The sequence below is a fragment of the Oryzias melastigma genome, linkage group LG12, assembly GCF_002922805.2.
Source record: "Oryzias melastigma strain HK-1 linkage group LG12, ASM292280v2, whole genome shotgun sequence".
Classification (NCBI taxonomy): Eukaryota; Metazoa; Chordata; class Actinopteri; order Beloniformes; family Adrianichthyidae; genus Oryzias; species Oryzias melastigma.
This window is the reverse complement of record NC_050523.1, coordinates 9,176,742-9,187,106: the sequence shown is the minus strand read 5'-3', so window position 1 is coordinate 9,187,106 and position 10,365 is coordinate 9,176,742. Positions and strand designations below refer to the sequence as shown.

Here is a 10,365-nt window from a genome sequence, read left to right as displayed (position 1 = left end):
GCCTGTGGGGGGATAACCTAAGACGGGATTACTTAAAATAGCAAAGCGTGTATTGAATGACACAACAAGAAACTCAAAGTATTGTTTGACGAGCCTTGCTAGCCCTTTGGCGGCTGCTGATCAGTACTTTCATCCGACATTTTTCCCTCCTGGTTTTGTCGTTTCCAAGTTTTAGATCATCCTAAAGCAGAAATCAATTAGAATCAATACATTTAAAAACTCCTAAAGATCAGTCCAAATATTGATTCTCTTTTTACAGTGTCATGCTCTGCAGGGAAACTTCGTGTCCAGGCAAGATTAAAGAAATAGTGCCGACAACCCTTCTGTAAATCCTCCTGACTGGAGCCCAAAACAGTGTTTGGAACATTCTGGTCTCATTAAGACAATTATCACAATTAGAGAAGCTTACTGACTAAATCAATTCCAAAAATGTATCAAAGTAGAAAAAAAAACCTCTAACAAAACAGGGAATTTATGATGTGAAAGTCAGCAGAAGATCTCATTGATTTTTTTTTTTAGTTTTGAAGGTCATGTTTCACTCTGAGAAAATTTGTTTTGGCCTTGATATCAAATAAGTGATTGACGTTCAATATCTTGATTTGGAAATTCATGAGAACGTCTCAAAAATGAACGACACGACACATTCTTAAACATATATGTAAGGAATAATAACTGACAAGGCATCCATTCATTTCTGATAATGCACACCTCTAAGGGCATTAGCCGGCTCAGACTGTAAAAAGTGAGATGTTGGATCAATTAACAAAAGTCTGTAATTTGTTATATTTAATAATATTAGTTTTTATCAGGGATGTAACGATTCAGTCAAGCCACGATTCGATTCAGTTATTGAGTGTGCACTCACTCGCGCTCACACTCAACGCAAATGACCATCAAAAAAAGCAAAGAGTCAAATGTCTCATCTGCCTTTTTACATTCTGTTTCTCTTCGGCTCCATCACAGTTTTTAAACCAAAAATACTACTCATGTCTTTTTCTACTGTCTTGTTGTTGTGATAAACTGTGGAAGAAGGTTGATGAACTTTCAGTCTTTTTTAGGTGTCCATTATCACTGTGCTGTTACACCCCTGTGAAAAATCCTGTTTTCCAATCCCGGACAAGCCCCCAATTTGCATTATGTCCTCGTCTATGAAAAAAAAAGATTTACACATGAAAGTAAGAAAAACGAATCAAATACCCCAACAACTATCTAAAACTCTCAAAGACCACGAGTAAAAGTAAGCTGGGATTTATGTACAGAAAAAAGAAAATTATTTACACAAAAATAACCAAAAATACACCAAATGGACCAAAGCCTGTATGGATAAAGAATAAATGAAGCTCTCTTGCTGCCGGCTTGGAGTAGCTCAGTTTTTAAAGGTTGGCCAAAGAGGTCCTCGTCCAATCAGCTGCTCTGGACAATTAGGGAGTAATCTGCAATCAAAGAATCCAGAAGAAAAACAAAAGAAAACAGAGACAGAAAGACAATTCAAAAGAACAAAAATGAAACTGAATTACGGCCTGTATTTTTAACGCACACCCTGCAGCCAATCAGAATTGAGTATTCTTCCTGTGGTATAATTTATACAAATAAAAGTTGCATTCTTAGATTTCCAACTGAAGCACATTTTCTCCCATGTTTGAATGGACATCCTGAAGGTGGTGTGGTGGACAGAGAGCAGGGAGTGAAGCTCTTTTGGCTGTCGTCCACCAGAGGAGGAGGAGTAGGCTGAAATGAAGAGAAAAAAAAATTATATATCTACATTCTTTGCAAATATAAACACAAACCTCTTGCCAGCTGATAGCCCAATACTCTCCTCCCTCCTAATATAATTTAGAAAAACACGGCTTGATTTTAATTCTTTATGAATTTTGGTATGCTGGAGGAAAGACATGGACTTTGACACAGCGTTTACATGGATATAGAACATATGGAGGCAGAGAAAACTCTGTAACCAGATGCTGGAGTTAAGTGGAAACAGCGTTTGGTCAGTGCTCCTCTTTCTGTGCACTTTTTGCTGGAATGAACCTCGACAGCTGAGCGGGGGCTTGCTGAGCAAACGTTTTGAACCCAAGCAGGCATTTTCACGAGGAGAGAAACGATCAGTGCTCTTCCTTTGTGGCACTGTCTCTTGTCTCCGTGAACACACGGCATGCCCCTGCAAGAAAATAGCGTTGCGCCCACATGGTTTGACTCATATCCCTGCTGTTAGCGGCTGATGTTAAACAGGTGCTACCTGACCTTCATTCCAACGCCGCTCTGCTGCCATTCGGCCTGCTTCCCTTCCCTCCGCCTTACTCTTTTCACAATAAATTACAGTAATAATGAGGCTTTTATTTTGCCAATATCCCAATCAGAAGCCAATTATGTCTTGAATAAACTCATTGTCCTCCAGACTACCTTGTGGTGCCGTCAGTCATTACGCTGTGTTTCTCTAAAGAGATCTTCTTTCCTCTGTGGTAACCGGCATCGTTTCGCACCTATCAAAACCTGTTTTTTTCTACACTTAAGTGGCTTTTTTTAAGAGAAGCGTGTGCCCGATTTCCCTAATGACCCAAGCTCCGTTGATTGTTTGTCTTTCTCTCCGGTGGGGAAACGATTGATTGGGCAAATATTATTCCTGGCAACGCACCTGATTGAAATGAAAAGACCAAGCATTTCAGATTGCCCGTGTCTTTGTGGTTTCTTCATACCGTACCAATCAACGGGCAGCTATACCCCCTTATCTACCCTGATGAGATACGGGGGCTGTAAGGAAACAAAGGGCTGCTCGTTCGGTTGGGTTTTTGCAGGAGAGCAGATCTGGTTGTTTGGGCCGAACATCGAGGAGCAAAATTCTGCCAAAAGGCGCTTCTTTGCTGGCGTTTTGGGAAGTTTTTAATTATGCCAGAAATTTATGCTCTGAGAAAGATCGGTTCCCAGGCTTTGGGTAAACATCTTTGCACAGACCTCTTGGCATTTTTTTTAAAGCTGAAATATGGTGTTTAACATTTTTCTGATGGAGGACATATTTGAAGAAAATGAAACTTCAGAATTGTATTTCTGAAAATGTATTTATTCCAATCACAGTGAATCAGAAGAAGACAACAAAAATAAAGTGAGAAAAAGCTTGTACCTGTGATGTAGGAGGTACGAAAGGCAGGCCACATGCTCCCCGCTCTGCTCCATTCCGATGCATCCAGTTGCAGACTAAAAAGATCCATGTATTTCCATTGTAAAGCTCCAACAATGTAAAGACTATCAACCTTATAAACCTTCTGTCAAAGGGACCTGCATAATCACAAAAAAATGTTACAAAAAAGGAAGGTTCAGAGCACACAAAACTGACTTCAGTCCTGTGAGGCCAACTGATGACCTCATCATTAAAGGACACATGAAAGTGCCAAAAGAACTACGACTCCTCCCCTTTTGTCACAAACGGGCAGTTGGCTGGATCCAAGAGCAGCAGGTTGTGAAGCACAGCTAAAAGCCCACAAAGCTAAATCAGGGTCAGGCAGAGGTCAAACACGAACATGAGGGTGTCAGAGAACTACCAGACTGGGCCAGGCGAGGGTCGGGGCAGGCAGCAAACAATCAGAATCATAGATGAAACACAAGATCAGGTCAGGATGAGAACGCTCAGTGATGGGGGCAGACTGGCACAAACAAGACTTCGCACTGCTCTGACTTTATATTGGGAGTGATTGCAGGGGCTGATGGGAAGTGTAGTATGGATACCCGGGACTTACTCGCACTCAGGTGATGGATCCTGCTGATGGCCAGTGGGGGAGACAGGTGACACCTTCATGACACCTTTGACCGTTACGTCTTAGTTTTCCTCATCCAAGCTGCTATCTGGCTCCCAACTGTGTGGCTGGATAGCTCCAATACTGATTGCCATTTTTGATAATGTTAAGTTGGGGTGTAAGTTAGCGGTAGAGAATGTAAACAAAGGGATGATGGGAAATGAGGGCAGAGTTACAGTTCCCCACACAACTCAGAGGGGAATTTCTTTTAAACTACAGCCACTCTATACTGTTTTTTTTCTTTTTGGCTAAAAACAGCATATTTTAATTCAAAAACCACTAGGGAATGTTTTTAAAATAGATCAAAAGAAGATCAGAGTGGGAATTTGAATTCATAGACAACATTATATTAAGGCAGATTGATGTTGGTGAGCCATTAGTCCCGCCTCAGGGGCTATAATAATATATCTTTCTCCCTCTGAATGCAGAGATGCACAAAGAGGAAAGAGGATGGTGGTAACCTGAGCTCCGGGCTGGTGTGACTGGCTGGCGTGTATTCTGTGAGAGGCCAGGATTGCATCCTGTGTTTCCAGAGAAAAGAGTGAACTCTTCTTAGTGGTGTTGAATATCCCAGGATTCACTCTGCTCTCTGGTTTCAAGTGAATCCCTGAGGAATCGTTTGTTTTTACGAGCTAAATGTAAGCCCTAACGAAACATGTTGTCAGAGAAATCCCGCATTGTTCAACACGGTCTGTAGATGAGGGGACTTTGGTCATCAGAGGGGAGATGGAACAAATCTACACAAAGAAGCAGGTGTGAGAAAAAGTGGATCCGATTATTTGGACCAAGCGCTGATATTCCCAAGGTAACAATCAGTAGCTTGGATTTCCAACCGTCTCTTTTACCCGTGTGGGCTAATGTTGTCTCTGACAGATAAGTGGGGGATCACTGGCAGGATTTAAAAAAATGTTTATTTTCATTAAAAAAAGTCTTTCTGGGTTAAGAATAAAAAGAAGAAGACAGAGAGATCCAGTTTATTTATATTTTTGAAGCGTTGGTAAACATGTCTCCATGTCCGGGTTCATGAGATCATTCAGAGATCACCATCTAGCTGAGTTTTGGCGAAAAATTACGCCATACCATCCACTGATTACATCATCACGGGCCAATGCTGACTTCCTGACTTCCTTTATTCGCCAAAATTCTGATATTTGAACTGCGATGCCAAAAACTTGTTGCTGCCAAGTATGAATGTCGCTTAAGATAAACATTTTAAAATGTTTAATTTAAGGCTTTTAATTTGTTGATTTTAGTAAAATGTTGGAGAAATTCTACAATCAACAATTCATTGGGGATTTTTCTATCAATGTAAAAATAAAAACACAGTTGTTGAGTCCAGAAAATTCAACGGAAGTTTATTTTAAGCCATATTTTTTATCTAATTTTAGTTAAGAGATTGTATTAGGAGATCTTTTTTGTCTTATGTTACATCAAATTATTGTTAAATGTGATTTCAAGAAGTTTTAACAGTATGTTGTGCTGTTTGAGGAAATTAGCCACTGAATGCTCTTGCATCCTTTTAATTTGAAAAACTTTTACTTTTTTCTCTTTCAAAATAAAAATAAAAAACCTCATGTCTCAATCAGAACTAAGTGCTGAAAGAAGCTTCTTCTTTCCCAAGATTTAATCCAGACAAAGCACTGAGCAGATAGAGCGTTAACGTGCGAAGGCATGTGCTCTGGTAATCTCACAGTCATTATTTAGCTTATATTTCACTTAATATAGCTCCTTTTAGTGGCACTTTAAAGTAGCAGCTTGTGGTTTGAGGAGACGTGTGTTCACAAAGCTTTGAAGAGGAGAGATTTTCCCTCTGATGTGTTTTTTTTAGCCGTTTGGTTCAGCTCGTACCCCCTCTGGCCTATAATTAGCCTCCAAGAAATCTAGAACATCCTCACAACAGAACGTGGGTTGTTGCTTTTTGCTGTGAGAACACTTTTTGAAAAAGTGGAACAGTGTTGAAAAGGAAAACACTTCAGATAAATGGATTTTGTACAAAAGTTTGAGCTAAATTCTGTTCAGCGCTGAGAGAAAAAACAAATGTGCTTACTTTGTTTGAATTCCCCCTCAACGTTTTGCTGCCAAATCAACGTTCCAAAGACTTTTTGTGTGACTGAGATGATAATGTAGTAAGTATTTGTGCCTGAGTTCATATTTATTTTGCATGTAGTTATAAATCGTTGCATATGGACTGAAAATACCAGGGCACTGACACCACCTGAGTGGAGGAAAAACACCAAAATGAGAGTCAGAGTGAGGCAATCGCAAGACAGAAAGAAGTTTGGAACCCAAAACTCACAAACATCTGTTGCTTGGTGATGCAATATCATCAGGATTGCAGCTCAAGGAAGCAACTTTATGGTTTTCTGAAACGAAGAAACCCATTACATTTGGGCTGCAGATGAATTTCAGGTATGGACAGGCTGCACGCAAACTTGAAAGAGATATAATACCATAAAAAAATTTGACACATGAATCATCTACAAGACAGAGGCATGCTCACTTTACACACCCTTGTAATGAGTGCCGCCCTTTCTGTGATCCTATTGATATAAAAGATGCTGCTACGCGTTCACACGCAGGAAACAAGTTCAATGCCGTTGTCGCATGGCTGGGTGCCCAGTTATTCCAGATCTGCGCTCCTGCTGCAGAGCCAAGAAACGAAGACACGCCACGCCTGGATCTGCTCTGAGTCAGCAGAGCAGGGAGGGCGCCCTGCAGATTTACTTCATGTTTGTGTGAACGCGGCAGATCAGACATGGTGAAGGGGCTGGAGACTTAATTTCATACACAAGAAAGGCAACAGGCTGAGCTATATTTAACCAATCTTAATGATATAGTCAGGGAGACAGAGGGAAACAGAGCTAAGAGCTAAGTAGATAATCACAGAAAAGTATTGCTTTCAATCTTATTGTAAAGCCAAACAATGGAAGTGCCGTTAACATGCGTCTGTATGATAAAAAATGAAACTAATCTGGTTTGACTGGGGAATATTTGTGTGAAATAAACTATCTGACATCAAGTTACAGATAAAAACAAATCAGTGAAAGTAGTTTGGACATTTTTTAACGGTACAGTATTAGGGCCACAAAAATATATATATTATGAGATTTAAAATATTAAATTCATGAGGAAAAAAGTCATACATTTACAAGATTAGAACCACACACACACACACACACAAAAGCAAAATTAGGATATTAAAGTTAAAGAAAACCTAGACTCCAGCAATTGACGCCATGTGCATGTACTGCCTTCTTGTACTACTCAATTTGGTCAAACTGTCTTGGATTTGAAAGCTGAATGTTTCTTGATAATGTTACAAATGTTTGAAACCTCCTCCGTTTGATTTACAGTTTATTCATGTTTAATTCATTGGCGTACAGGATCTCTGCAGATCCCGTTGATGAAGCCGTCGATATCCCTGCAGCTTCCACTTCAAGATCTCCTCCAAGTCTGTGTGATGCTTCCGTCTGAAGACGCCAAGCTTCCGGCATTTTCCGAAAATGTATTTGTTTTTGAAACCTAAAAATAAAAATAAAGCTTCAAGAAATTCTCTACGTCTTTCATCTTTCTCCGATAAACAGACAACATTGGTGTTTTTGTCTTGTTAATTTGTAACTTTTCTCGTTAATACATGACATTTATTCTCAAAAATGTATGTGTTTTAAAGTTGTAAATTTAGCATGTTTAAAGTCGTAAATATACCATGACTAGTTCACTAAGTCACATAATTTAACAGGTACATTTTTTTTCTTGAAAAAATGTAAAAACAACATTTTTTACTTTATAATCTGGCACTTATACTCTGTTGTAACTTGTAGAAAATTGGAAGAATTAAAAAAAAATTTTTTTGCAAATATTTATAATCAAATTGAGTAGCATCTAACTGCTAGCAGCTGTTAAACCTCATCAACTGATCATTACTGTTAAAATATTAAAAAAAAATGTTTTGGGGAATGGATGATCCGAAATGTTTACATGCGAGTGTGTAGCAACCTGAGTGCCGGATTATGTCAATCCCATTGAATTGCATCAACACAAGCTGCCTTGCCCAACAGAGAAACCTTTGATTCACGTCAGAAAACAGGTTTGGCAGATCTTTGTCACCATTCAATAATGAAAAAGGAAAATTCTACCCAGTCTTGGCATAAATGGCTTTTATTCCCACACCATGTTTTAGAATTGTACTGTAAAAAATGTTATTGAAGTGCTACAAAAAAAGTGCGGTTAACTAGTTTAGACCAAATAAGGCTGGATAAATCCCACTGCTGCCACCAATATGACTGAGGCTTTCATCCACACTACGTTATTAAAACGATTACTGGAGCTAATTGTGATTAATCGTGATTAATCCGCATCCCAGTACTGGTCCGGTTTGGGTTCATGGCCCCGACCCATGTCAAAAAACGACGAGTAAGGGACACACAAATTGTCAAATTTTGACGCGGAGGGTTTCCTTAACTAAACATCAAAATGTGATGAGTTGGGAGAATGTGTTTGCTGTACCCGGCACTCCAGTCACGCCGCAGGACCTCTGATTGCATGTGTACATTAACTTAAAATTTAAATCTGGATGCCCCTACACTTACAGGACCCCTGCGTACTACACAGGATTACATATTTTCACCAACAGGCCAAATTCCATTAATTGGGAAATTCACACTTTAAAATCACAAAAATTACAATTTTTTTGAATATAAATCTAACAAATAAATATAATAAAACAGAAGTTCATTATTTCCCATTTTCCCAAACTTTTCATATTTCTTGAAAGACAAGATTAAAAAGTGCAGGAGTTAGCAGTTAGAAAGTCACAACAAGACAAGGTGAAAACACGAGCAAATGAAACGTGGACTAAAACAGCTTGTTGTGTGGTTGTATCTGTACAACACGCCCCACATACACTTATTTTACCCTGGGTGTTGTATGGGTGTTCGCTATAACATTTTTGGTTTCCAGATGCTCTAGGATCTTGATATTTCATTCATTTTCATCCTTGATATTTCATGTCTAGCCCATCTAAGTTTGCTAAATTTTCACCCCTATAAGCAACATCAACCAAAACTGAGAGGTTGAGACTTTTTTCTACAACCCTTCAATAGTAATATTTACTAACTGGAAACCGGAAAAAAAATGGAAATTAAAAAATTTAAAGACATTATCTTAAAAAAACGTCAAGCACAGGCTGACTTCTTAATTGAAATGAACTAACTCAGTGATATTACTTCTGTGTGATTGATCCTGAACGTGACTCCATAAGCTGTAAATGTTTTATTTCTTGACAGAATGATTTATTCATTTATATTTTTGTATATGAAGAAAATGCTTTTCCTGTGTCGTAAGCGTCTGCACCTCACGTAAATGTTTCTCCCAGCCTTCCAGTTGGAAACATTGACTTTTCTATAATTTTATGACAGTATTTATTGCATCCTCTGAGACGGGCGTTATATGTCACCGGTGTTTTAGAGGCGCAATGTCACTCAGCTGGTTTTCAACATCTGTGCATGTTGATGTATTCCAGCAGATATTTAGCAGTGCTTGGAGATCTTTCATATTCTGGAATCACTCATGGAAAAGATTCGTTATTCACGAAGGAACTGAGTGACGAAACACGTAAGTTGGTTTGTGTTCAGAGACAGATCTCACATATTTGTTGTAGTTAATCAGCGCGGTTGTACATTTATGGAAAACATTTTGAAAACTGTAAGTAGCATAACGCTTTTTGACAAAAACTGAAAAGATAACGTGAGAAGGAACAAAAAAATGGTGCGTGTAGATGTGCTAGCATAGCTTCCTGAAGTGTTCATGCTAACCGCTAGATTAGCATCAAATGAAAGAGAGGATAAAGAATACTTTTATATTTTGGCAAATTTCTTTTTTTTTGTTTGCATGCTTTTAAAATCGGTTACTGTTTAAAAAAATAAAAAGATTTTAATAACACCTATGTATATAAATTGGAGCTTAATTGCTGGAATTCAATTAGCAAAATGTTAGCCTAGTTTGATCTGGCTGCCATGCTAATATAATAGTCAAAACCAACATATTTTTGCAATACAGTGTTCTCTCATTTATTGTGGAGTTAAGAAAAAAAGAACTGTAATAAGTGAAATCTGTAAAATAGGATTCCAGATGTTTCAAGACTGTAAAACCCCTAAATACACACTTGATACACTTTTCTCAGAGAGACATGAAGGCTGAATCCAAATTCCTTCCCTACCCTTATGTCTTCTCCAACTGTAGGGGTATTTGAAGCAGTAGTGGTGTCCAAAGGTGTTTTTTTTTTAAGACAGAGCCATGGTGAGTTAGAGCTGGTTGTCCCTCGCAGGGTGTTCCGCGGAGAAGAAACGCATTTCTTCACATGGGTGTGCTCTAGACAAAGAAATTTACATTTAAATGTTATATTTTAGTTTTAGCATGACCTTTTTAAAATTATAAAACCAATATTGTTATGTATTTTTTGAGCGCTGGTAGCGACGTGCTAACGTAGATGACCGGCGACTGTTGATGATGTCATCGAGAGTTAGCAACGTCCGAACTTGAAGACACTATTTTTCCATAACTCTTCATTTGGAGGGGCAGA

At 38.6% G+C, this 10,365-nt stretch overlaps 1 long non-coding RNA gene across 1 annotated transcript in view; it reads right to left on the bottom strand.

Annotated features, from left to right (window-relative positions):
- Window positions 1-506: 506 nt before the first annotated feature.
- Window positions 507-10,365, bottom strand: part of LOC112163273 — a 20,210-nt gene continuing 10,351 nt past the window's right edge. The window contains exon 2 of the long non-coding RNA XR_002922255.2: window positions 507-1,728. This is a non-coding gene — a long non-coding RNA (uncharacterized LOC112163273). The remainder of the gene's footprint in view (window positions 1,729-10,365) is intronic.